Source organism: Mus musculus, chromosome 17, assembly GCF_000001635.26.
Source record: "Mus musculus strain C57BL/6J chromosome 17, GRCm38.p6 C57BL/6J".
NCBI lineage: Eukaryota > Metazoa > Chordata > Mammalia > Rodentia > Muridae > Mus > Mus musculus.
The window spans coordinates 81,713,510-81,739,349 of NC_000083.6; the positions used below are offsets into that span (position 1 = coordinate 81,713,510).

At 38.4% G+C, this 25,840-nt stretch overlaps 1 protein-coding gene across 4 annotated transcripts in view; it reads right to left on the minus strand.

Moving 5' to 3' along the window:
• Slc8a1 (solute carrier family 8 (sodium/calcium exchanger), member 1) overlaps positions 1–24,878 on the minus strand; it is a 365,283-nt gene extending 340,405 nt beyond the window's left edge. For all 4 annotated transcript variants that reach the window (NR_104580.1, NM_001112798.2, NM_001286684.1 and 1 more), the window contains exon 1: positions 24,800–24,878. The gene's annotated coding sequence lies outside the window, so the exon portion shown is untranslated. The remainder of the gene's footprint in view (positions 1–24,799) is intronic.
• Between the last annotated feature and the right edge of the window lie 962 nt (positions 24,879–25,840).

Genomic DNA, 25,840 nt, shown 5'->3' on the forward strand with positions numbered 1-25,840 from the left:
TTGTAAATCAAAACAGTAAATGCCTCTGCTTTAAAGTGAGCACGCCACATAGAGTAGGTAGAGAATGGGAAACTGAGTCCTCCAAGAGCACTGCAGAAGCACAGGACTGTTCTCTTCCCAGGATTCTGTCTATGCCTTATCACCAACATAAAGGTTTTTTCCTCCCTTTTCTAACATCAGCCTCTGAAGATACCAGAGCAGCTTCTATTTCTTACACCTGAGTACCAATACTGTGGCATACTGAATGGTTGGGAATCTGGGAATCAAGAAAGATATAAAATGATTTGCAACTGATCCATCTGTCTCCAGTGGGTGCCTACAGAGCTATTGAAGATGGTGGGCCTGCAAGAATAGATAATATGTTGGGTTTACTTTTGGACTGAGGACACTTTGTTTGGAGAGTACTGGGCAGGGAGAAGCACAAAGTCCAAAGAACAAATATCCATCTCTTCCCATTTGAGCGGGGTCTCTATGTCTGTGGACTTAGAGTTAGCAAGAGGATCAGAAGGCTTGCTAGCGGAGTTCTCACAGACCAATAAGCCCTAACCTAGCACCATTAAAACAGTCCCCCAGATTCCCAAGGAGCTGGCATGGTATTAGGCTACTGAAAAGTCATTCTACACACTTTATAGCCCCTGTAAAGAGAGGGAGGCTCTCTTCCTCACATGACATACTCCAAACATTTTTACATGGTGTCATTAAGTCTATGCTGAACATGAAAGAGAAATGTATAGTTGGCTCCCTTAACCATCTAGAAATTCTTATGATAAGTTTGATGAGAACTCTGCAGAAGATTTTCTTTTCCCTCATGAGACTGGTGAAATTGTATGTATGTTATTTACTTTCAAGGAAAATATGCATTGTCCAAGCAGGGTTGGTCGCTTGAAAGATGCATTAACATGCTTACGAGGGCATATGCAATGTGCTTGACTTGAAGACATAGGGCTCAGTGGAAGACAGAAAGGTAGTTTCTGTTATTGTTTTAACCTTGCCTTGTAGGTGGAGATTTTAAATTGAAGTTCTACCATTTCAGATGGTAACAAGCACATAATAATTTTGTTGTGCAGTTTTCAGATCATTTAATACTAATTTCATATGCTCTAATTGTTTGTTTGCCTAAATCTGGAATGCATACACCTTATTTCTCTCTGTGAATATAAATACATTAATGCATTCAAGGTTGATTGTAACTCACTGGATAACCCAGCATTCTAATAAGTTTTTAGTAAGCAAAGATGGATGTCCTTGAGATGCTTAATGAGTCATAGTCATTTAAAAGGCTGTGCATATTCTGAATATGAAGATTTGAATATAACAGGGTAGTATTTAGTTATAGGAGTGCGAGGGAGCAGTGAATTCATGACTATCTATGTAGGTAATCAAAGATGCCTAAGAATAAAACTAAAAGGTGATAACTTCTCATGTCAGCTTGGCCGAGTTTGATGTAAACATTAATTGCTCTTATGAAACCTTGACAAAAATTACAGAGCACACTAAAACTCTACATGGGTAACTTCTGTTTAGAGTATGTGGACAAATAGGACAGTTAAAATATAAAGAAATACACACACACACACACACACATATACAAATGTACATACATACCATATACATACCTAGACACATATACATACAAATATATACATATATACACACATATATACACCTACACTCATTACCACACATATACACAATGCACACATTCATGTTCACTCACATATACACATACACACATATACACATACACACATATACACATATATACAGATGCATACACATACATACAAATACACACATATACATGCATAAACACAAATACATACACAGAAATGTACACACACACACACACACACACACTCATACTATACCAGACCCATATAAAGATATCTACCTATCAGGAATAGTTGATAAGCAATATTTTCTGAAGCCTAAAATGGAATTTTCTGCCATCTATTGTACTCATTACTGGATTTATTTGGTACGTGAAAGATAAAACACTACCAAAAAGTTCTCTTTATATGAAAAGCATATTATCTCATAACTACTTATGTTCTCTTTTTAAAAAATATATTTTAGTGTGTGTGTGTGTGTGTGTGTGTGTGTGTGTGTGTGTGTGCAGGTGCCCAAAGAAGTCAGAATGCAATTGGAGGTGTAATTATTCTTGGAGATGTATTTACAGGCATTTTGAGTTCCAAATTAATGTTCTAGAACTGAGGCCCAGTGCTCTGAGATTGAACCATTTTTCATATCTTTGTATCTGATTTTCTAACACACATAAGAACTTAAAAGTGGTGAATATATTAGAAAACCATGAAATTCAAGCTCTTATTTTAGAGTAAAAAACCTTGGGTCAAAAAATGTGAATTTACAAAGATTACAGAATTTGATAGTGGATCAATCAGATTTTCCTCAGCACCACTTTCACACTCTTTTCCCACATTATTCTTTAAGAGGCTACCTATCAATAGTTCCTTAAGTGGAATTTCATTTTTTTCCTTTGTCCCATACCCATGTGAGAAATGTTTTTCTTTAATTTTTGGTATTAATTTTTTGTTTCATACAGTATATAATGCATTCTGATGGCCGCTCACCACTCTCCAGCCATCACTGTTAGCCGTGACCCAACTTGTGACTTCGAGTTATTCTGTTTTATGACCTTAAATAGCTTAACCACTTTTTGTTTTTTACACTTACCATGAAAAATTTCTTCGGGGCTGGTGAGATGGCTCAGTGGGTAAGGGCACCCGACTGCTCTTCCGAAGGTCTGAAGTTCAAATCCCAGCAACCACATGGTGGCTCACAACCACCCGTAATGAGATCTGGTGCCCTCTTCTGGTGTATCTGAAGACAACTACAGTGTACTTACATATAGTAAATAAATAAATCTTTAAAAAAAAAAAAAAAAAGAGGAAATTAGTCTGAACAGGTGAGAGGGTGCGCCAGAGAACCTGACAGCCTCTGGAACAGGCAGAAGCACAGAGGGGCTGAGGCAGCACCCTTTGTGGGCCGGGGACAGCCGGCCACCTTCCGGACCAGAGGACAGGTGCCCGTCCGGCTGGGGAGGCGGCCTAAGCCACAGCAGCAGCGGTCGCCATCTTGGTCCGAGACCCGCCGAACTTAGGGAATTAGTCTGAACAGGTGAGAGGGTGCGCCAGAGAACCTGACAGCTTCTGGAACAGGCAGAAGCACAGAGGCGCTGAGGCAGCACCCTGTGTGGGCCGGGGACAGCCGGCCACCTTCCGGACCGGAGGACAGGTGCCCACCCGGCAGGGGAGGCGGCCTAAGCCACAGCAGCAGCGGTCGCCATCTTGGTCCCGGGACTCCAAGGAACTTAGGAATTTAGTCTGCTTAGGTGAGAGTCTGTACCACCTGGGAACTGCCAAAGCAACACAGTGTCTGAGAAAGGTCCTGTTTTGGGCCTTCTTCTTCGGCCAGGAGGAGGTCCAAATACAAGATATCTGCGCACCTTCCCTGTAAGAGAGCTTGCCAGCAGAGAGTGCTCTGAGCACTGAAACTCAGAGGAGAGAATCTGTCTCCCAGGTCTGCTGATAGACGGTAACAGAATCACCAGAAGAACAATCTCTAAACAGAGTCAACTATAACTACTAACTCCAGAGATTACCAGATGGCGAAAGGTAAACGGAGGAATCTTACTAACAGGAACCAAGACCACTCACCATCACCAGAACCCAGCACACCCACTTCGCCCAGTCCAGGGAACCCCAACACACCTGAGAACCTAGACCTAGATTTAAAAGCATATCTCATGATGATGGTAGAGGACATCAAGAAGGACTTTAATAAATCACTTAAAGAAATACAGGAGAACACTGCTAAAGAGTTACAAGTCCTTAAAGAAAAACAGGAAAACACAATCAAACAGGTAGAAGTCCTTACAGAAAAAGAGGAAAAAACATACAAACAGGTGATGGAAATGAACAAAACCATACTAGACCTAAAAAGGGAAGTAGACACAATAAAGAAAACTCAAAGCGAGGCAACACTAGAGATAGAAACCCTAGGAAAGAAATCTGGAACCATAGATTTGAGCATCAGCAACAGAATACAAGAGATGGAAGAGAGAATCTCAGGTGCAGAAGATTCCATAGAGAACATCGGCACAACAATAAAAGAAAATGGAAAATGCAAAAAGATCCTAACTCAAAATATCCAGGAAATACAGGACACAATAAGAAGACCAAACGTACGGATAATAGGAGTGGATGAGAATGAAGATTTTCAACTCAAAGGTCCAGCAAACATCTTCAACAAAATTATTGAAGAAAACTTCCCAAATCTAAAGAATGAGATGCATATGAACATACAAGAAGCCTACAGAACTCCAAATAGACTGGACCAGAAAAGAAATTCCTCCCGACACATAATAATCAGAACATCAAATGCACTAAATAAAGATAGAATACTAAAAGCAGTAAGGGAAAAAGGTCAAGTAACATATAAAGGCAAGCCTATCAGAATTACACCAGATTTTTCACCAGAGACTATGAAAGCCAGAAGAGCCTGGACAGATGTTATACAGACACTAAGAGAACACAAACTGCAGCCCAGGCTACTATACCCAGCCAAACTCTCAATTATCATAGAGGGAGAAACCAAAGTATTCCACGACAAAACCAAATTCACGCATTATCTCTCCACGAATCCAGCCCTTCAAAGGATAATAACAGAAAAAAACCAATACAAGAACGGGAACAACGCCCTAGAAAAAACAAGAAGGTAATCCCTCAACAAACCTAAAAGAAGACAGCCACAAGAACAGAATGCCACCTTTAACAACTAAAATAACAGGAAGCAACAATTACTTTTCCTTAATATCTCTTAACATCAATGGTCTCAACTCGCCAATAAAAAGACATAGACTAACAAACTGGCTACACAAACAAGACCCAACATTTTGCTGCTTACAGGAAACTCATCTCAGAGAAAAAGATAGACACTACCTCAGAATGAAAGGCTGGAAAACAATTTTCCAAGCAAATGGTATGAAGAAACAAGCAGGAGTAGCCATCCTAATATCTGATAAGATTGACTTCCAACCCAAAGTCATCAAAAAAGACAAGGAGGGACACTTCATTCTCATCAAAGGTAAAATCCTCCAAGAGGAACTCTCAATTCTGAATATCTATGCTCCAAATACAAGAGCACCCACATTCACTAAAGAAACTTTAGTAAAGCTCAAAGCACACATTGCGCCTCACACAATAATAGTGGGAGACTTCAACACACCACTTTCACCAATGGACAGATCATGGAAACAGAAACTAAACAGGGACACACTGAAACTAACAGAAGTGATGAAACAAATGGATCTGACAGATATCTACAGAACATTTTACCCTAAAACAAAAGGATATACCTTCTTCTCAGCACCTCATGGTACCTTCTCCAAAATTGACCACATAATAGGTCACAAATCAGGCCTCAACAGATTCAAAAATATTGAAATTGTCCCATGTATCCTATCAGATCACCATGCACTAAGGCTGATCTTCAATAACAAAATAAATAACAGAAAGCCAACATTCACATGGAAACTGAACAACACTCTTCTCAATGATACCTTGGTCAAGGAAGGAATAAAGAAAGAAATTAAAGACTTTTTAGAGTTTAATGAAAATGAAGCCACAACGTACCCAAACCTTTGGGACACAATGAAAGCATTTCTAAGAGGGAAACTCATAGCTATGAGTGCCTTCAAGAAAAAACAGGAGAGAGCACATACTAGCAGCTTGACAACACATCTAAAAGCTCTAGAAAAAAAGGAAGCAAATTCACCCAAGAGGAGTAGACGGCAGGAAATAATCAAACTCAGGGGTGAAATCAACCAAGTGGAAACAAGAAGAACTATTCAAAGAATTAACCAAACGAGGAGTTGGTTCTTTGAGAAAATCAACAAGATAGATAAACCCTTAGCTACACTCACTAAAGGGCACAGGGACAAAATCCTAATTAACAAAATCAGAAATGAAAAGGGAGACATAACAACAGATCCTGAAGAAATCCAAAACACCATCAGATCCTTCTACAAAAGGCTATACTCAACAAAACTGGAAAACCTGGACGAAATGGACAAATTTCTGGACAGATACCAGGTACCAAAGTTGAATCAGGATCAAGTTGACCTTCTAAACAGTCCCATATCCCCTAAAGAAATAGAAGCAGTTATTAATAGTCTCCCAGCCAAAAAAAGCCCAGGACCAGACGGGTTTAGTGCAGAGTTCTATCAGACCTTCAAAGAAGATCTAACTCCAGTTCTGCACAAACTTTTTCACAAGATAGAAGTAGAAGGTATTCTACCCAACTCATTTTATGAAGCCACTATTACTCTGATACCTAAACCACAGAAAGATCCAACAAAGATAGAGAACTTCAGACCAATTTCTCTTATGAACATCGATGCAAAAATCCTTAATAAAATTCTCGCTAACCGAATCCAAGAACACATTAAAGCAATCATCCATCCTGACCAAGTAGGTTTTATTCCAGGGATGCAGGGATGGTTTAATATACGAAAATCCATCAATGTAATCCATTATATAAACAAACTCAAAGACAAAAACCACATGATCATCTCGTTAGATGCAGAAAAAGCATTTGACAAGATCCAACACCCATTCATGATAAAAGTTCTGGAAAGATCAGGAATTCAAGGCCAATACCTAAACATGATAAAAGCAATCTACAGCAAACCAGTAGCCAACATCAAAGTAAATGGAGAGAAGCTGGAAGCAATCCCACTAAAATCAGGGACTAGACAAGGCTGCCCACTTTCTCCCTACCTTTTCAACATAGTACTTGAAGTATTAGCCAGAGCAATTCGACAACAAAAGGAGATCAAGGGGATACAAATTGGAAAAGAGGAAGTCAAAATATCACTTTTTGCAGATGATATGATAGTATATATAAGTGACCCTAAAAATTCCAACAGAGAACTCCTAAACCTGATAAACAGCTTCGGTGAAGTAGCTGGATATAAAATTAACTCAAACAAGTCAATGGCCTTTCTCTACACAAAGAATAAACAGGCTGAGAAAGAAATTAGGGAAACAACACCCTTCTCAATAGCCACAAATAATATAAAATATCTCGGCGTGACTCTAACGAAGGAAGTGAAAGATCTGTATGATAAAAACTTCAAGTCCCTGAAGAAAGAAATTAAAGAAGATCTCAGAAGATGGAAAGATCTCCCATGCTCATGGATTGGCAGGACCAACATTGTAAAAATGGCTATCTTGCCAAAAGCAATCTACAGATTCAATGCAATCCCCATTAAAATTCCAACTCAATTCTTCAACGAATTAGAAGGAGCAATTTGCAAATTCATCTGGAATAACAAAAAACCGAGGATAGCAAAAACTCTTCTCAAGGATAAAAGAACCTCTGGTGGAATCACCATGCCTGACCTAAAGCTTTACTACAGAGCAATTGTGATAAAAACTGCATGGTACTGGTATAGAGACAGACAAGTGGACCAATGGAATAGAATTGAAGACCCAGAAATGAACCCACACACCTATGGTCACTTGATCTTCGACAAGGGAGCCAAAACCATCCAGTGGAAGAAAGACAGCATTTTCAACAATTGGTGCTGGCACAACTGGTTGTTATCATGTAGAAGAATGCGAATCGATCCATACTTATCTCCTTGTACTAAGGTCAAATCTAAGTGGATCAAGGAACTTCACATAAAACCAGAGACACTGAAACTTATAGAGGAGAAAGTGGGGAAAAGCCTTGAAGATATGGGCACAGGGGAAAAATTCCTGAACAGAACAGCAATGGCTTGTGCTGTAAGATCGAGAATTGACAAATGGGACCTAATGAAACTCCAAAGTTTCTGCAAGGCAAAAGACACTGTCTATAAGACAAAAAGACCACCAACAGACTGGGAAAGGATCTTTACCTATCCTAAATCAGATAGGGGACTAATATCCAACATATATAAAGAACTCAAGAAGGTGGACCTCAGAAAATCAAATAACCCCCTTAAAAAATGGGGCTCAGAACTGAACAAAGAATTCTCACCTGAGGAATACCGAATGGCTGCGAAACACCTGAAAAAATGTTCAACATCCTTAATCATCAGGGAAATGCAAATCAAAACAACCCTGAGATTCCACCTCACACCAGTGAGAATGGCTAAGATCAAAAATTCAGGTGACAGCAGATGCTGGCGAGGATGTGGAGAAAGAGGAACACTCCTCCATTGTTGGTGGGATTGCAGGCTTGTACAACCACTCTGGAAATCAGTCTGGCGGTTCCTCAGAAAATTGGACATAGTACTACCGGAGGATCCAGCAATACCTCTCCTGGGCATATATCCAGAAGAAGCCCCAACTGGTAAGAAGGACACATGCTCCACTATGTTCATAGCAGCCTTATTTATAATAGCCAGAAACTGGAAAGAACCCAGATGCCCCTCAACAGAGGAATGGATACAGAAAATGTGGTACATCTACACAATGGAGTACTACTCAGCTATTAAAAAGAATGAATTTATGAAATTCCTAGCCAAATGGATGGACCTGGAGAGCATCATCCTGAGTGAGGTAACACAATCACAAAGGAACTCACACAATATGTACTCACTGATAAGTGGATACTAGCCCAAAACCTAGGATACCCACGATATAAGATACAATTTCCTAAACACATGAAACTCAAGAAAAATGAAGACTGAAGTGTGGACACTATGCCCCTCCTTAGAAGTGGGAACAAAACACCCATGGAAGGAGTTACAGAAACAAAGTTTGGAGCTGAGATGAAAGGATGGACCATGTAGAGACTGCCATATCCAGGGATCCACCCCATAATCAGCATCCAAACGCTGACACCATTGCATATACTAGCAAGATTTTATCGAAAGGACCCAGATGTAGCTGTCTCTTGTGAGACTATGCCGGGGCCTAGCAAACACAGAAGTGGATGCTCACAGTCAGCTAATGGATGGATCACAGGGCTCCCAATGGAGGAGCTAGAGAAAGTACCCAAGGAGCTAAAGGGATCTTCAACCCTATAGGTGGAACAACATTATGAACTAACCAGTACCCCTGAGCTCTTGACTCTAGCTGCATATGTATCAAAAGATGGCCTAGTCGGCCATCACTGGAAAGAGAGGCCCATTGGACACGCAGACTTTGTGTGCCCCGGTACAGGGGAACGCCAGGGCCAAAGGGGGGGAGTGGGTGGGTAGGGGAGTGGGGGTGGGTGGGTAAGGGGGACTTTTGGTATAGCATTGGAAATGTAAATGAGCTAAATACCTAATAAAAAATGGAAAAAAAAAAAAAAAAAAAAAAAAAAAAAAAAAAAAAGAAAAATTTCTTCTTCAAACATAACTGTATCTAAATCCTCATAGTTGAGGTAAGTTCCAATTTTTGTGAGTGTGTGTGCCTTCTCTCCTTCTCAGGTCTCTTCAATCATTAAAAATATATACTAGCACATTTGATCCCAATTTTAATGACTCTCCCAAACCCCCAACTAATGAACCCGATTTTCTCAGCGACAATATAAATTTTAAATCAAAAGTTTTGTTAGAGTGGGAGACTTCGTTGATTTTGAACTCACTGAAGTTCCATCTGTGAATTCTTTTTACACCCACAACCACCTGATATCATTTTTTTTTGCATAAATTGTCCTACTCACTGTCATCTGATTAGAAAATAAAGAGGCATAAGTGGAAGAAGAGTTAAGAAAAAAGTCACCGAGAGTCCATCCCAAGCTTGGCTCCTTCCTTTGGTGTCTTGCACATTCAGTAGAAGTTATTCTGATCTGAGAGTTAGCTTTGCCTTCTGTCATGGAAAGAATCAAATGTCTCTCCATTTATTGACCTTTAATGTGCTAGAGCTTGAATGCACATCTTTTTGATACTAAGGTCTATCCTTTATCCACAATGTCTTGCGACTCAGATAACAATCATAAAAAATGACCCTTCTCATAATTATGACTACTAGGATCATCTGTAGTTAAACAACCATAAAATTGGGCATGGACTGAATCACAACCTGGATTGTACATTTTTTAGGTCTTTTATTTTTTGAGATTACTATATAATTACATAATTTTTCCCATTCTTCCCTATATGATCTCCCATGGACACCTTGCTCTTTTTCAAATTCGCCACCTCTTTTTTTATTAACTGTTCTTACATGCATATATGCACATATTGATAAATATATAAATACAGCAGACTCAGCCTGTATAGTATTAATCATATGTATATTTTTAGGGCTGACCATTTGATGGTAGATAACTAATTGGTGTGCTTTACTCTGGGGAAGACGGTTTCTCTCACTCTTGGCATTACTTAGTTGCCTGGAGTTCTTTGTGCTTCCTCTCCTGCATCCACTCTATCATGTCTACTTCTGCAGCTTTTCTTTGGCTCATGCTTAGACTCTAGTTTGGTGAGACTTTATCTCTGTAGCTTTTGGGCAGTAGTCAGAGTCAACCAATTAAGCATCAAAATTTTAATCTTCAGCAATATGACTTTGATTTTAACCTTTGTCTTCATTTGTGAATTAATAGTAAAATATGTTCCCTGGTCGAGTATTAAAACGGGAAAATGAGTGCATGACACGTGACAGTGATTTGTCTCTCAGTTGATCAGAAACAAAAATAAGATCATTAACAAACAGAAATATCTATTGCCAATCTTCGCCCTACCAATAGACAACAAAGGTCATGCCTGTGAATAAATGATGCAGTGCTCTGAGGACCAGCAAAGCAAGGTGGAGCTAACCCAGCACTTAATTTTCCTGACATTAAACACACACCATCTAAAGGACCTCAGAAGCTGGTTCCCAGTCTTCATTTTACTCTTTTCAAACCAAGTGACTGCACTAAAAAGATCCCAAACTATTCAATTTTGATTTTAAAAGCTTAACCAGTTGAAAGAAAACACAAACTAGCCCGTGCACACCATCTGTTCAGAGTAAGACACCCCAATGGTATGAGCCCAGCCCCTCTGACCCAAGAAGGAAGCAGATGCTGATTAGTGACTGGCTTACACTTTGCTTTGCGACAGAACTGAAACTTGTGATGGGGACTTAGAATCTTCAGGGTAGTAGTTATCCTTTCATTCCCTAGGCTTTCAATTGTTTCCCCCATAAGAATTAAGGTTCAGTTGTTACCAGAAATCATTTCATTCTCTTGCAATCACTGAGCGGAATGAAGCAGAGTGATTGACAGCTCTACATGGAGAACTCCCCAAGCCTCTGAGCAGTTATGAGGCACTTGCTTTGTTGTCATCCCAGTTCCATTCTCATAGCAGAGGACATCTAGACTAGAAGAAAAGAAGAGCTCAAAGCCCAAACCATGTCTGAGCATATAACACAGATGTCTTAGAGATGTCAGCGTGGCTTGAAATGAACAGAGTCATTCACTGAGTTGACCTGTGTTTCTACTTATGGCCTTTAGAAACGAACGTTGGGTAGAAATAGATACAAAAGTCAAGTGTAGTCTGCTGTTGCCTTCTGGAAGACTATTTGTACAAATATGACCCCAAAGCATTTCAGCATCTGAACTGAAACGAGACTACCATATGGCCAGTTCTTCAAAAGGTTAAGTCAAGATCTGGATACAGTTGCTAAAAATGACAATAGATGTTTTGAACTGCCTCCATGTATTAATTTTACCCTGACCACCAAGGAAAACCAATGTTTGATATTTAAAGTCATTCTCAGACCTTTTGTGACTATTAGAAGACAAATTCAAGAGGACAGATATTCCAAGTACTTTTAAGTGTGAGTGTTCATTTTGAAGTTGTTAAGATTGATAACTTTTAAGAATGGTTAGTACAGATGGCCTTGTAATAAATAAACTGTACTTTGGAGGGTTCTCTTAATCTACCAATGCCTACACATCCTTTAATATAGCTCTCAGAACTCACCAGAGAATGGTGTGTAGGGGTGTGTGTGTGTGTGTGGGTATGTATGTGCGTGTTTGTGTGTGCATGTTTTCTGCAGGTATATAATGATGACAGTTACACAGAAACTCAAGACTGATCAAAGTACAGACATTACATGACTGCTGAGTTTTCAATCACAATTGGGCATCTGTATAACTACTCCTCTTCAAGAGTCAGAGGCTATTGTGGAGGAGTAGGCGGAAAGATTTTCAGAGCCAGATGTCAGGAGAAGTGGAGCAAAATGCTGTTTTCTGAACATGACAGAATCTCTACACTCATGAAATCATAGCAGCTGTGGTTGCATGCACATATAAAGCTGTCCAACATTCCAATGGGAGGAATTCATGAGCACCCAACCTTAACTCGGGATATATGGGCAGCCGATCACCTTTGAAGTAGGGAGTTTTCTGTAAATGTGTGGCTCCTGGTAGGTCAACCATGCTCCAGTGAATAACTCCATGCATGGATATTTATAGATAGCACATATTAGAGTTAATGGGTTATCAAATCTGGGAGAAGCTAAGGGGAGGAGGGATGAAAATGATAAAATATATTTTATGAAATTCTCAAATACTCAGCAATGTATTTTTAAAGATATGAATCAATAATAATACAAAATTTTTCTTTGAATGTACTCAGGTGGGCTTTAAAAACTAAAAATAATAAAAATATATTAATATTCAACAACCTGGAGGTTAATGAGCTAAATCATCGCTTTGAGACATGTACAAAAAAATAGAAACTGTCATCCACTTTTTTCTGGTTTTTGTTATGCTTAGACTTACTTAGATTTAGCTTTTTAGTTAAGAAAGAGTTATTGAACATACAAACTGCATGACAGGCCCCGTGTCTATTCTTGTATGTATAAAGAAAGATGGTTGTGGTGGTTTGAATATGTTTGGCTCATAGGGAGTGGTACTGTTAGGAGGTATGGCCTTGTTGGATGAAGTATGTCACTGTCAAGGTAGGCTTTGGAGGTCACTTCCTCTGCTCACAATCCATCCATTGTGGAAGAGAAATTTCTCCTAGCGGCTTGAAGATGCGCCAGTCTCTCCTGGTTGCTTTCAGATCAAGATAAAGAACTCTCAGTTCTTTCTCCAGCACCATATCTGCCTACATGCTGTCATGTTTCCTGTTATGATGATAATGGACCAAACACCAGACACTATAAACCAGTCCCAATGAAATATTTGACTTTAAAAGAGTTGCCATGGTCATGGTGTCTTTTCATAGCAATGGAGAACCTAAGTAAGACAATGAGTAAAATAAGTGTATGCTCTCAATGAGCTTGACATGTAATGAGAAGGCAGGATATATGTTGATAACAGTAAGCATAGCTATGGAAATAATTTCAAGTTGTAGTGGGAAAAAAGAGAGGGGAGTATATACTAGAACAGAATAAGAAGTTGAGCATCACAGAGAAAGTAGTTCTTGAATGGAGTCTCTAAGCACATGCAGAAAGGCAAATGAAATAAACCAGTTAAGAAAAAAATATATTTTACATGTAAGAAAATGGATATTTGATCCACTCCCTCTAATTCAATGGACATCAATACTTTTTTATAGCTGGGACAAAGAATGGTTATAGAGACAGAGAGAAACAAACTTAGGCCTCTAACTAGGGATTGGTAATGCTTGACATTACTGCATCATCAAGGATTGTGTTGTTAACTCAAGGAATTTGTTGGAGTGCTTGATCAAACTTGAGTTTTAGCAGGATCATTTTGTCAATAATGTGGAGAATGTTTGAGAACAGGCAGGAGGCAGAATATCTCTGTGTGTTCTCTTAAGGCATCATTTATTTGCCTGGTGTAATTGTTGTCTCAGAGGCTTACTGCCTCTCTCTGCTAACCTAGGTCTAGTTCTGGAATCTCGAAAACTCCATAGAATCTTATCAAGGCCTAGCATGCTTTTAGCCTCTGAGAATTACTGTTGAAGAAGCTCTCAATTTCTAGTTAATTCTGAACTCTTGCAGGCTTGTCAACTCAGTTGTCCTGGTTAAAAACTCAATTTCATTCTAACTGATTGAATCTGGCTTCTCTCAGCTTCTCCTGAACTTCTTCTCTGCCTGGCCTCATACTAATTTTGGTAATCTCTTCTTATCTTCTGACTCCTTCTCATTCTCTGGCTCGTTCTGTTTTCACTTTTGTCTAGTTGGTTCTCTTTTTAACCTGCTTCTCTATAACTGTCCTGTAAAACTGTCTCCTCTTCTCTCTCTCTCTCTCTGGCCCTGCTCAAGTATCCCCTACTTTCACCTCTCTTTTCATTTAAGTTGGGCATATGCTATTTTAACAGATCTTCCTCTGACTCTTCACTTTGTCTGTCACTCAACTAGACATCACTTTAAAACACTGGTGCATCTTTCTCAAAACTAACTTTACCTTCATTGTTTGGGATTATAGGGATGTACTAAGAGCATGTCTGTATTCCAGCCACAGAGATTAAAGGGATGTGCTAGGGCTGAGCTATATCACAACTAGACATGACTTTTTCCAGTAAACAACATAATTCCAGGGTTCATAGTGAGGTTAAATATCCTGCATGTGCATTTTTGTTAAAATATAAAATTGAAGAAATTGAAATTTATTATTTATCTATGTCTCTATGTCTCTATGTCTCTATGTCTCTATCTATCTATCTATCTATCTATCTATCTATCTACCATGTATTTACCTATCATCTATCTGTCTTATTTATCTGTATACATACATGCCTCAATTCAACAAATTATACTCACAATCTGCACTTTGAATATAAAATTTACAATGCTTACCCGTCAGTTAATTCTTTTAAAAAGTTATAGTTTGGAAATCTCCAAAACTCCATGGAAGTTTCTTTTCAGACCTTAAAATCATGTTTCTTACCCACCCACTTTTTCATGTGAAATTTCATGTAAGTCTTAAAAAAATAAAAGTTTACAAAAATGACTTTGAGAAACACTGACTCACAGCGAAGACTGCTGAGGCAGGTAATATTAAGGCAAATTCACTGTGTTAAAGCCCAAAGAATTCACTCAGTAAAGAATTAATTTAATTGAATTATTGCAATTTTGCACTTCCATAAAATTATTTTACTCAAAAGTTAATATTTGTAAATCTAGTACTTGGTGGAAGAGTTTGAAATTATTATTATTGGCGTCTGTTCTTTAATCACCCACTCAGTACCAATTTGTACTCTTTAGTAAGGGAAAACATATGCTCCTTTTGTCTGGGACAGTCCTAGCTTACTGATGTCAATGCATCGTGATAAGTGTTCTCCCTTTACTCTTAATTTTTTAAAATTTTTCTTGAGCAATTATATACTGAGCCTGTGATTTATCTATTTTCCTTTTACCTTTCTGCGATCTAATATGCCTATTTTATTCATGACATTTTTAAAAATGTAAGTGATATCCTTTCATTTCTCAGCTAAGAACCCTCCAATGGCCAACTAACATAAGCATGAATTGTAGACATATTTTTTTTTAAAGCCCATGATGGCCACATCTCTGCTGTAAACTTTCTACTTTCACTCTTCATCTGGATTCTGCTGAGCTCCTGACTGGTCCTAAAATGTGCTCCCACCTCTGAACTCTCACATTCTTTATTTCTCACCTTTCCTGGAAACACTCAAATACTTCTATAATTTGTTTGTTTCCTCATCTAACTTAGTTTTCTAATTAAGTTTAATTTCTTTTGATTGCCATTTATAAGATGAATTCCCATCCATACTTCTAAATCTTCTGACTATCAATTGACATTTTCTTTGACTTGAATAATGTTTGAATTGTGTCTATCATCCACATATTCAGATATTTCTATTAAGATATATTAATAGACTAAGTATACCATTTATACTATTTTTAGTTCTTCAGCACAGCTTAAGAAACTAGGTATAACGACACACCTTTGACCAATTTAGAAACTGAAACTTCAAAATAACAATGCCAGTTTCCATATGGCATCTCTCTCCTTCTAGATGCTTTGATTGGCAAACACTTGCTTTTGACATATGTGTGCACTCTTTTGATGAATATGGATGCAGGGTAGCTACTTCGCTTTGAAAAATAAGGCTGTAATTGAATCAGAGATACTTAGAAACGGAGCATTTCTAGAAACCTCCCAGTACAGACAGACAGGAAAATACATTAAGGAATAGAAATATAGGTGGAAGAGCATCAAGCATGATCCATGCTACATTGTGTCCGTTGGTGGTTGCCCCTTTTCACATCAAGTAGGACTCTCAATGGCCAGCACCACCTCATCCAATGCATCTGTGGAGTCTGTGCAGAAGTCAGTGGTAAGAAGGTGCCACTGTCGTATGCAAAGTGTGCCAGTGTTTCAAACAGTGCTTAAAAAAAGTATCTATGAAGTGCCTATCATGTCACTCTACTCTCCCCTGTTCCATAAAGCAAGATCTTAGCCATCAGCCTTGCTTATATGATTCCTAAACATATCCCAAATTTTACTCTCAGTAAAATACCTTCTTTACTAATATCCCTTATAAGATTCTGGCTTGTCTTGTCATGTTTACTCCAGGTCAATGGATATATAGACAGAGAAGCAAAGTGAATGTAATTCTAAAAATGAACTATAGCCTATAGAACTTACAGTCATCGTTACACCCGAAGTGTATTTCCCTTGCATCACAGTATACATCTGTCCTGCACACAACAGTACAACCATTCCTGCCCAGTGAGCACCGCAGAATTCCTCAAGGCTCAAAATACAATGGTGATGTAATAGTGTGCTTCCCACATATCTGCAATGGACTTGACATCTGTACAATAGCTCATAGACTTTTCTTTTGCCGCAACTTTATCAATAGTACTAAATTTAAAGAACTATTTCTCAGACCACATTTTGGAAAATCTGGTTTGCAGCCTTGCTCAGTTTTTAAAGATACAGTTCTCACTCTATGGCACTAATATTCATGATGTATTTCATTGAAAGTAAATGATTTTTCAAGTACTTATGGCATGCTTTTTATCTATACTCAAAATGATAATGGGAGAGAGAAATATTTAAATGTACATATTAGTTACATTCATTATCTGTTTAGCTTCTGTTTTTCAGGGCAGTATAGGCCCTTTACTTTGGCTCTAAGACATATTAATTGATCATATTAAACACATACTAACAGTGCTCTAATTTAAGCTTTATGTCATTTTGAGTGTCTATTTTTAGCATCCTGGGTTTGGAGATTTTTTTTCTCAAAATTTCTTTCTTTTATTCGTGTGTGTGTGTGTGTGTGTGTGTGTGTGTGTGTATGTGATTGTATGTGCAAGTGTATGTTGTGTGTGTGGTGTGTGTATGTGTGTGTATGTGATTGTGTCTGCAAGTGTATGTTGTGTGTGTGGTATGTGCATGTGTGTGCATGTGGTGTTTATCATGTGTATATATGTATGTGGTGTGTGTGTGTGTGTGTGTGTGTGTGTGTGTGCATGTTTATATCATGCATTGCTTGAGGAGATCAGAGGACTACTTTGAGTGTTGGTATTCACCTTCTACCTTGTTTACTCCTGTGTTCACCTCTGTGTTCTCCAGATGACTCGGCACACGGACTTCTGGGTATTCTACTGTCTCTGCATCACTCCTATCTCTACCGGGGAACACAGGAGTTACAGATGCACACTGTCTGGTTTTTCACTGGTCTAGGGATTTGAAGCCATGTCCTTGTGACTGCACATGAAGTACTTTTACTTACCACGCCCTCCAGTGTTTTTAATTCCTCAGAAAGTTATGCTATATAATTTATGAATTTCTGTGGTTGTTTACAGTTTATGTGATACTGGTTCCTGATAATATTTTTAAATGAAGCTTATCCAGGTCTATAGACACCTAGCGGCTGGGAGTATACAATTGTTTGTGCCTCTAAACTTTCTTGTTCTCATTTCTCCTGTTGGTTTCATAATAGATTCTCTCTGTCTTTGTCTCTGTCTCTCTCTGTCTCTCTCTGTCTCTCTCTGTCTCTCTGTCTCTTTGTCTCTCTCTCAGCAAAAGAGTACTTATGTTAAAATAGCAAAACCACATCTAGGGAAACAACATAATAAGTGATTGTGAATGTGTACAGAGGAAATGCAAGTGCGTTAGGAAGTGGATTTGACATAGTCCTCTGCATGTTCATGAGGAGAGGAGGAGAAGGAGAAGGAGGAGGAAAGAAGAGCTTTCATTATATCTTCTTGCAAAAATCTAACCAATTTTTATTGCTTTAGTTTTAGTTTTTATCATAAGTTTTATTGAACTAAGTGCATGACTCACAATATTGGTGCATATTTTACATTCAATTTCCAGAGGTCCTGAGCTCATAAGTGTAATTTAAAATGTAAGTTGAACATCAAGTGGGTTTTTGTTCTTGGGTTTATATTTGTGAATTTGAATTTAAATGGGATTTAACACATATGGGAGAATTATAATACTTCCTTTTTAAAGATTCTTATCTTATTTTTATCCGAATTCCCATGCTCTATGACATTGAAGAGGGCTGGAAAGGATGACAAGAATTTCTGTACAATTTATTCAAATGTGAACAGTATGACAGCCATGATAAGGATGCAAATACAGTCACAAAGAATGGTTTAGTTTCCATTTCAGAAGAATGTCCATGTGACATTAAATTTTGTAGAGCAATTAATATTGCTTCTTAATTAGCCGACACTTGGAAGGAGCATTTCAAGTGATTAGTTTATTAAACATATGAAATTAAATAAATGTAATCCAAAATAGCGTCATTTTGTTCTAAGCACTTGACAGTACTATACAGACTACTTTTCACATATTAATTTGATTGATTCTTACTTTTACGAAACCATTATTGGATGGTGTATGGCAGAAACTAAACATAGGCTTCTTCTTCTGCCTTGTTAGTTCCCTGTGTGATGTTTAGTTGTTTGGGCATTGGCAACATCGTCAGTAATGTGGATGATTTCTTCATAGGGTATTGGTCAGGGTTAATGAATGAGTGCATGGTATTTTCTTGTAAGTGTGAGGAGAAAATAGTAAGGATTCAACATCTATCAAGATAGATTTTAGTAACTTGCCTTCAACATGCTAGCAAGCTGTATAGTTGGTGTTTGACTATCGATTTGTTTGATCTTGAACTTAGGCTTTCAACACATGAAATAATTTTCATCCCACTGAATGTACTTCATACCTATGGATAACACAGTAGTAAATTTAGTTAGGATTTGCAGATAGTCTGGTAGACATGTTTCTTGACGTTAAATTTAATACCTTGCTACTGAGAGTGTCCCATAATGGCATCTCATATATGATTGGATCTTGCCTCTCAGAAGACAGGCTGCTAGATGGGGAGACTGAAGTTACAATCTTATGTATTGTCATCATTCATTGCAATCTAATACACTACTCTGAGTAAGCCTTAGCGTAGACCTTTGTCTCACATTCCTCAAAACCATACTACTCAGAAAATAATGTATGATACTGGTTGTTCCTGGGTTCTTTGCCGTAATGTTATGACTTAGTTATTATACTACATTTATGTATCTTAATATTCATAAACCTAGAATCTGGAAGGTTGTTTCAGCAGGTAGAAGCACATACTGCCCTTGCAGATGACATAGGTTCAGTTCCCAGCCCTGTACAGCAGCTCAACACTTCCTGTAACTCCACTTTTGGGAGATTTGACACATTCTTTTGACTGCACACACACACACATATGTGTGTGCGTGTGTGTGTGTAGGCAAAACACATGTACACATAAAATAAAAACTGATAAAATGAAATATTAATAATTCCATATACATCTGTGTGTATTTTTGATACTGGAAGTGATAGTGTTTAGGCTCACCTTGGTAGGATTCAGAATAAAAAAGTAATTTAATGGTCTTAATCAACCAGAATCTTAAAACAATTCATCTCAGAATGCCTAATCATTCAAGAAACTTAAAAGAAGTCATCTTTACCCGTCTAGAAATGTGACCACTCTTCTCTTAGCATACGTAGTGATCAGAAAATGAGTCAGACTTAAGGGAAACACGTATTACTTATAAGGATGATATAATCATGAGTTGTTGTAAGATACTATTAGTATTTTGCAAACTTGTCCTTAGAAGGTGGTTATGATTTCAGAGAAAGTAGAGAATTATAGTGACTGGGTTCACTTTTCAAATTATAGAGTCAATAACACACCAAAGAGTCGGCTGAAACTCACACTGAATCCACAAAGCACCCTTAGTGCTCAGCATCCTGACAACTGCCTTTTCTCACAGACTTGTCCAGTGATCTTCCGCTCCTGGTTTCCTCAATAATGGCATCCAAATGTAGGCAACCATGACAGGATGTTTTAAGTATGTCTTGGAGGCTGAATTGGGCTCCCATGCCTGCAAGTAGTTTATCCACTGAACTACATTAACAGCCCTAAAGTGATATTTATCTTTATACATTTTTGGTATATTTTGAGGTAAATTAATATTAATATTTTTTTCATAAAGTTATACACACCCTCTCCCCAGAGTTCTTGGTCCCGACTGGAAAGACAAAAGGCAAATGGTGTAATTTTTCATTACAGAAACCTGCACATTTTTTTTAAATTACTCCTACCAGAAGTGATATAGCCATCCAAGATAGCTGTGTGATGATTTGTTAAGCAATATGAAATTTCATTTAGCAGTAACAGTTAAGAACCATAATGTCAATATGCATAGTTTATATATTTTAATAATTGTGGCTAGTGTTCACACAGGATTTAGGCTAAAGAGTATGAAACACATCAAATATCTAAGGCAATTCCATCTATAGACAAGAAGCTCTATTTACATCTGCTGGAGCTTTTAATAAGAACTTCTCATCAGCAAATATTACATAGGCTATCCTTTGATTTTTCTCTGTCCCTCTCTCCTACCTTATCTCTCTCCCAGAGAGACTAGGTAGCCCTAATTGGTTTAAAACTTAATATTCCCCTATCTCTGCCTCACCAGTACTGGCATTTTCATACATTTCCTACAAACCCTGGCTTTTATTGTTATTTTATAATCTTCAGCTGTAGACATTTCATTCCCTTTGTTACAATAAACTAAACTTTATTATGTTTTTATTGCAAGCAGTGATTCTTAGTCTTGGCTGCATGTTGGAATTTCGTGGGGGGTGTGTTCAGAAACTGAACTACCCCGGTCTGCTCCCCACCAGACTATTCAGTTCATCAGAGGTGTGGCTGAGGTTCGCCTTCCCTAAGAGACACAAAATGGCAGACAGAGTTGAGAACCACGATTCAGTCAGGAAGCAACAGTAACTGGAAGAGAAAAAATGGCTCCTTCTAAATAGTGCTAAGTGCCACCTTCTCCCTTTGATTATTTGTGTAGTTTAAAAATATCTGGAGTAATGTTTTGATGTATGTTTTTCCTAATCCCTTAACATGAGTGGATATGTAACTTTAATCAGGCAAAAGAGGTGTTACTTGGGCAGGGCAGTTCACTTATGACCTGAAGGTCTAGGGAATTTCCACTGTTATTCATCGACCTGCAGAAATAAGTCTCCCTGTTCTTCAAATCCCCCCCCCCCCAATAGATGGTTCCTTAAGTCTTATGTTGTTTGTAATTTTGTTTTTTAATCTTCTTGAGATTTTGAATGTTCTGCCTCAAACCAATCAATGTCTCCGGTTTAAGCACCCCAGCAAATAAAGTTGTTTAGGATTTTTTAAAACAATAATTAATGGTATTTTTCCACTAAAACTCATAATAACTCTTGCTCTCCTAAAGATACTCTCCATTTCCATCATTCCCCTTCAAAACCTCCTTGGGCACATTATCCTTGTACCTATTATGAAATAATAAATCACACAGGAGCACAACGTACCCTTTCTGACTCCACAATGAAGACAAAAACCTTCAAATCTGTGTTGTGTGCTATCTGGACACATGTTAACTTCTGTCACTTCAGGTTCCTCTAACCTACAACATTAAATCCATTCCATTCTTGTACGAAACACTTTAGTTCTCACAGAGAACTCAAAGAGAGCTTAGAATCAATTTTCTGTAATGCATAGTCACATCTCAATGGTGAGGAGGTTGTGAGTCACTGAGGTTCTACTATCCTCTCTGACTTGGGGTTTCTATCGCCATGATAAAAGATCATGATAAAAAACAAGACAAAATAAAACAAAAAACCAACCAATCAACAAACAAACAAAAATCCCAAAACCAACAAAACAAAACAACAAAAGAGCAACTTGGGTAATAAAGGTTTATTTCATCTTACAAGTCTTAGGTCATATTTCATTATTGTGGGAAGTCAGGGCAGACAGTTAAATTAGGAGCCTAGAGTCAGGAGCTGAAGCAGAGTACATGAGGCACACTGGTTACTGGTTTTCTCTACATGTCTTGCTCAGCCTGGTTTCATATGAAGATCAATATCACCTGTCCAAGTTAGCACGGCCCCCAACCCTGTCAATCATTAATCAAGAAAATGCACTACAGAGTTGCTTGCAGGCAATCTGATGGAGGCATTTTTTTAACTGATGGTTCTCTTAGATAACTGTAGCTTGTGTCAAGTTGACAAAATAAAATCATAGCACTTTGACCTTTCTCCTTGGGTTGGATATCAACCTTAGAGCGAGATGGTGTGCATTCATGCTCTAGGTAAAGTTGGAGGGAGGCAGTGAGGGATAGATATGATCAATATAAATAGTATAAACATATGGAACTTCAAATATATGTCACAAATCAGAAGGACAAGGAGCTTGATTGTCATTAATGTTATCTACTACACATAAAAATAGCAGCCAATCATTTCTATCACTTAAAGCTGTTTCCTAGATTTGTTTATCAGGGGGACAAACAGGCAACAGACATTTCACAGGAGTGTGAATTTGAAGTGTGCTTGGAGGTTTGCAAATGAGAGAGAAATTGCCAGCAACAGGTATGTATTGCACCTCTTCAGGACTGCTGCCAGCATCAGCAGCCTTTCTAGGACCCTTCTATATACTGAGACCTGGGAGGGTTCCTGCTGTGCTGTTTCTTTCTGAAAGCCAGCTGGTATGTGATGTTTAGTTAAGCATTTTAGAGCCACTCTTTTGTTCTTTTCCAGGCCTGTTCCACTTTAGCTAAAGTTACGACAGCTATGCTCTGTTAGTAAAGAATGTACAACCTCTTGCTCTTCCTCACCTCTCTCCTCTTCTGCTCTCCTTTCCTTCCCTTTCCTCCTGTCTTCCTCTCTCTTCTTCTCCTCTCTTCTCCTTGTCTCCCCTCTCCTCTCCTCTATTTCTTTCTTCACCATCCCTTCCCTGTCCCTCTCCCCTCCCCTCTCCATTTCTTTTACTTTTCTTTCCCCTTCTTTTTCTTCTTAGATTTCTCTTTATCTCTCCCAGAATATTAGTATTCTTTAGTACAGTTTAACCTACCTTAGAAGGAAAAATGCTAAGTGCAAATATGTTATAAATTTAATGTATTTCCAATGTAAATGGATAGATTAAAATAATAGTTTAGTGCAAATTCCATTCCTTAGTTCTGTACCCTGATAGTGATATTGTAGCATTGAAGCAAAACCATATCTTTTCTTTCCCTGCGTATTTTGTTTGTTTAAGTGAAGTGAAATACAGCTTAGACAAAAACCACTATGTATACTTCCTCTATATTTGTCAAACCTTTCCCCAGAAATCTAATATATCCAGAGAACATTTCACTGCTCGGCGTTGCAAACTATACTTATTCATTCATTATTTTCCATGTTATATTTGTCACCAGAGAAAGCCAATCGTGTTACATATTTCTGCCCTCCCTCAACAACATGTTATGTCACACAACTGAAACCTAAAGTGGGGAGTCGGGTCAAATCTGACTTGATTCATACACACATTGTGCTTCACAAGATAAAGCCAGAGCCTAAATTTTATCATCCTTTATAATAATTATTTCGGTTTCATCTTAGAAAAAAAACACATGTATTTTGTAGGAAATCACACCTTATGATCTCCTTCAAAACTTTTATGAGTGTTTGGCAGATATACTTTGCTCACAGTATTGACAGAACTCCTTCGTTTAATGACCACAGTTTGGCAGCTCTCTGGAATGGTATTTCAAAATGCAGTGAACATGATTGGCTGGTTAACTGGTTTTCCAGAAACTGAATTAGTCATAGAGCAGCTTGTGTTGTTACCCTTGTCTTGATGTACGTACTTTGACCTTGAATTCCTGAGTGGGAGCTTTTCCTATTCTGGTGCAAGCCACTATTGTCAACGTGTGACTAAGAAAACCATGATGACATTTAGAAGGACTTTCTTTCCAGCGGTTAAGACTTTGTACCTCTACAATGAAGAATGAAGAAAAAGTGCCAAGAGTACCTAGAAAAATGCAGGACATATAGCTGGCTCTAGCCATTTTTGACGCACATGCGACATGCTTGTGAGAACGGAACCCGAAATCTTTAAACAGGATGTGACCAATCTACGAGCTGCTGAGAAAAGCTGAAAAACTGACTTCAGTTGCTAAAAATAAGAATGCCTTTTACCAACCTTCCCTTGTTCATCCAAGAAGAACTAGACACAAATGTATTTGCTAGCTTCCAATGAACATGCAAGAAAACTCAAACATTGCACCCACCCTACCCTAAAGCACACAGAGTTAAGCAGGGCCTCATGTGGCCCATCCTATAACATGCTGGCAATATTAAGGAAAAACTAGGTTCATACAAATCCAAATGATGGGTGACCCAGGAAAAAGAGTTATAATTTGCCAGCCAGTCTGGGTTGTTACTTTCCCTCAGCAGTTAAACTCCCCTGCTTGGTGTCAGATACCTCAGTCATCAGCCTCAACCTCAATCTCAATCTCTCTCTAATTTTTTTTTCAGAAATAATTTGGCATCCTCCCCTACAAACATCAAGGGCTCTGCTGGGAGTAGCCGCGTATCATCTCTTATGTAAGTTTCATAAAAGCTTTGCACCTACCTCTGTCAAGCCGTCTCTGTCTGCATGGGCTGGATGAGAAACCGACCAGCTCTGAAGGCTGCTCCAGATAGACCAGAAAGAAAGGACCCGGGGAGCCTGTCCTTAGTGTCTCTAAGCATGGCTGCATAGCTGGCTCTTAGCTTATCTGTGCCTTTCGGCTTTCGCTTCCATACATGGACCTGTTCCCAACACTAACGCCAAGCTGTCGAGAAAGCTATCTGGCAGCTCTCAGGCTCATCCGACACATGGGTGATAAAAATACACATATAGACATCCTTTCAGCCAGCCCGTTTCCCACCCACAATTCTGCCACTACACACGCTTACAAATATGCTTTAGATTGGCAGTCGTATTCTCCGGATTTTGGCGTACAATCAATTTCTACCTGATTCAAACGCAAAGTTTGCAGGGTGTGGGCTTGCTTGATTCTGGCTGCTTACCAGCCTCTTCACACTGAGAGACTTAGTAATAAGATGCTAATGGGACCTGAGAGACATTTATTAAATGAATGAATGAATGAATGAATGAATGAGTGAATGAATAGTAGCTGAATGAACACTACTCCCTTATTGCACTACATGTGAATTACTAATTACTAGGTTTATTCTCGAGACATTTATTTAACTGGAAATGGTTCTTAACCCTCTCGATGATTCACCTTAAAGGAAAAGCAGAAGGCCAGAGATGTCAAGATCTCTCTGACAGGAGAGGAGGTGTTTTAGGTTATTAGGTGGCAGGTGTGTTAAGCTAAGACTTGGGTGAGAAAAAAGGATTTAGAAAATGTTTTTACTGTTACAGAACCCAAGCCTAAATGAATAAGAATTGTTAAGCTTGTTCATTATCACTGATAGGCTTTTGTGGCATACTACTCTGATTTAATCCCTAATCAGGGAATAAATCTTGCCCTGACAAGTAGAGAGGGGGCCTCTTAGTGGCATGAAGACTGAGGCTCTTTGTTTTGTTTGTTTGTTTTTTTAACTTATTTGTAATTTAGGCTTTCATCTTTCAGGTTTTGTTTTAAAAGTGGAGTTATCCCTCTTA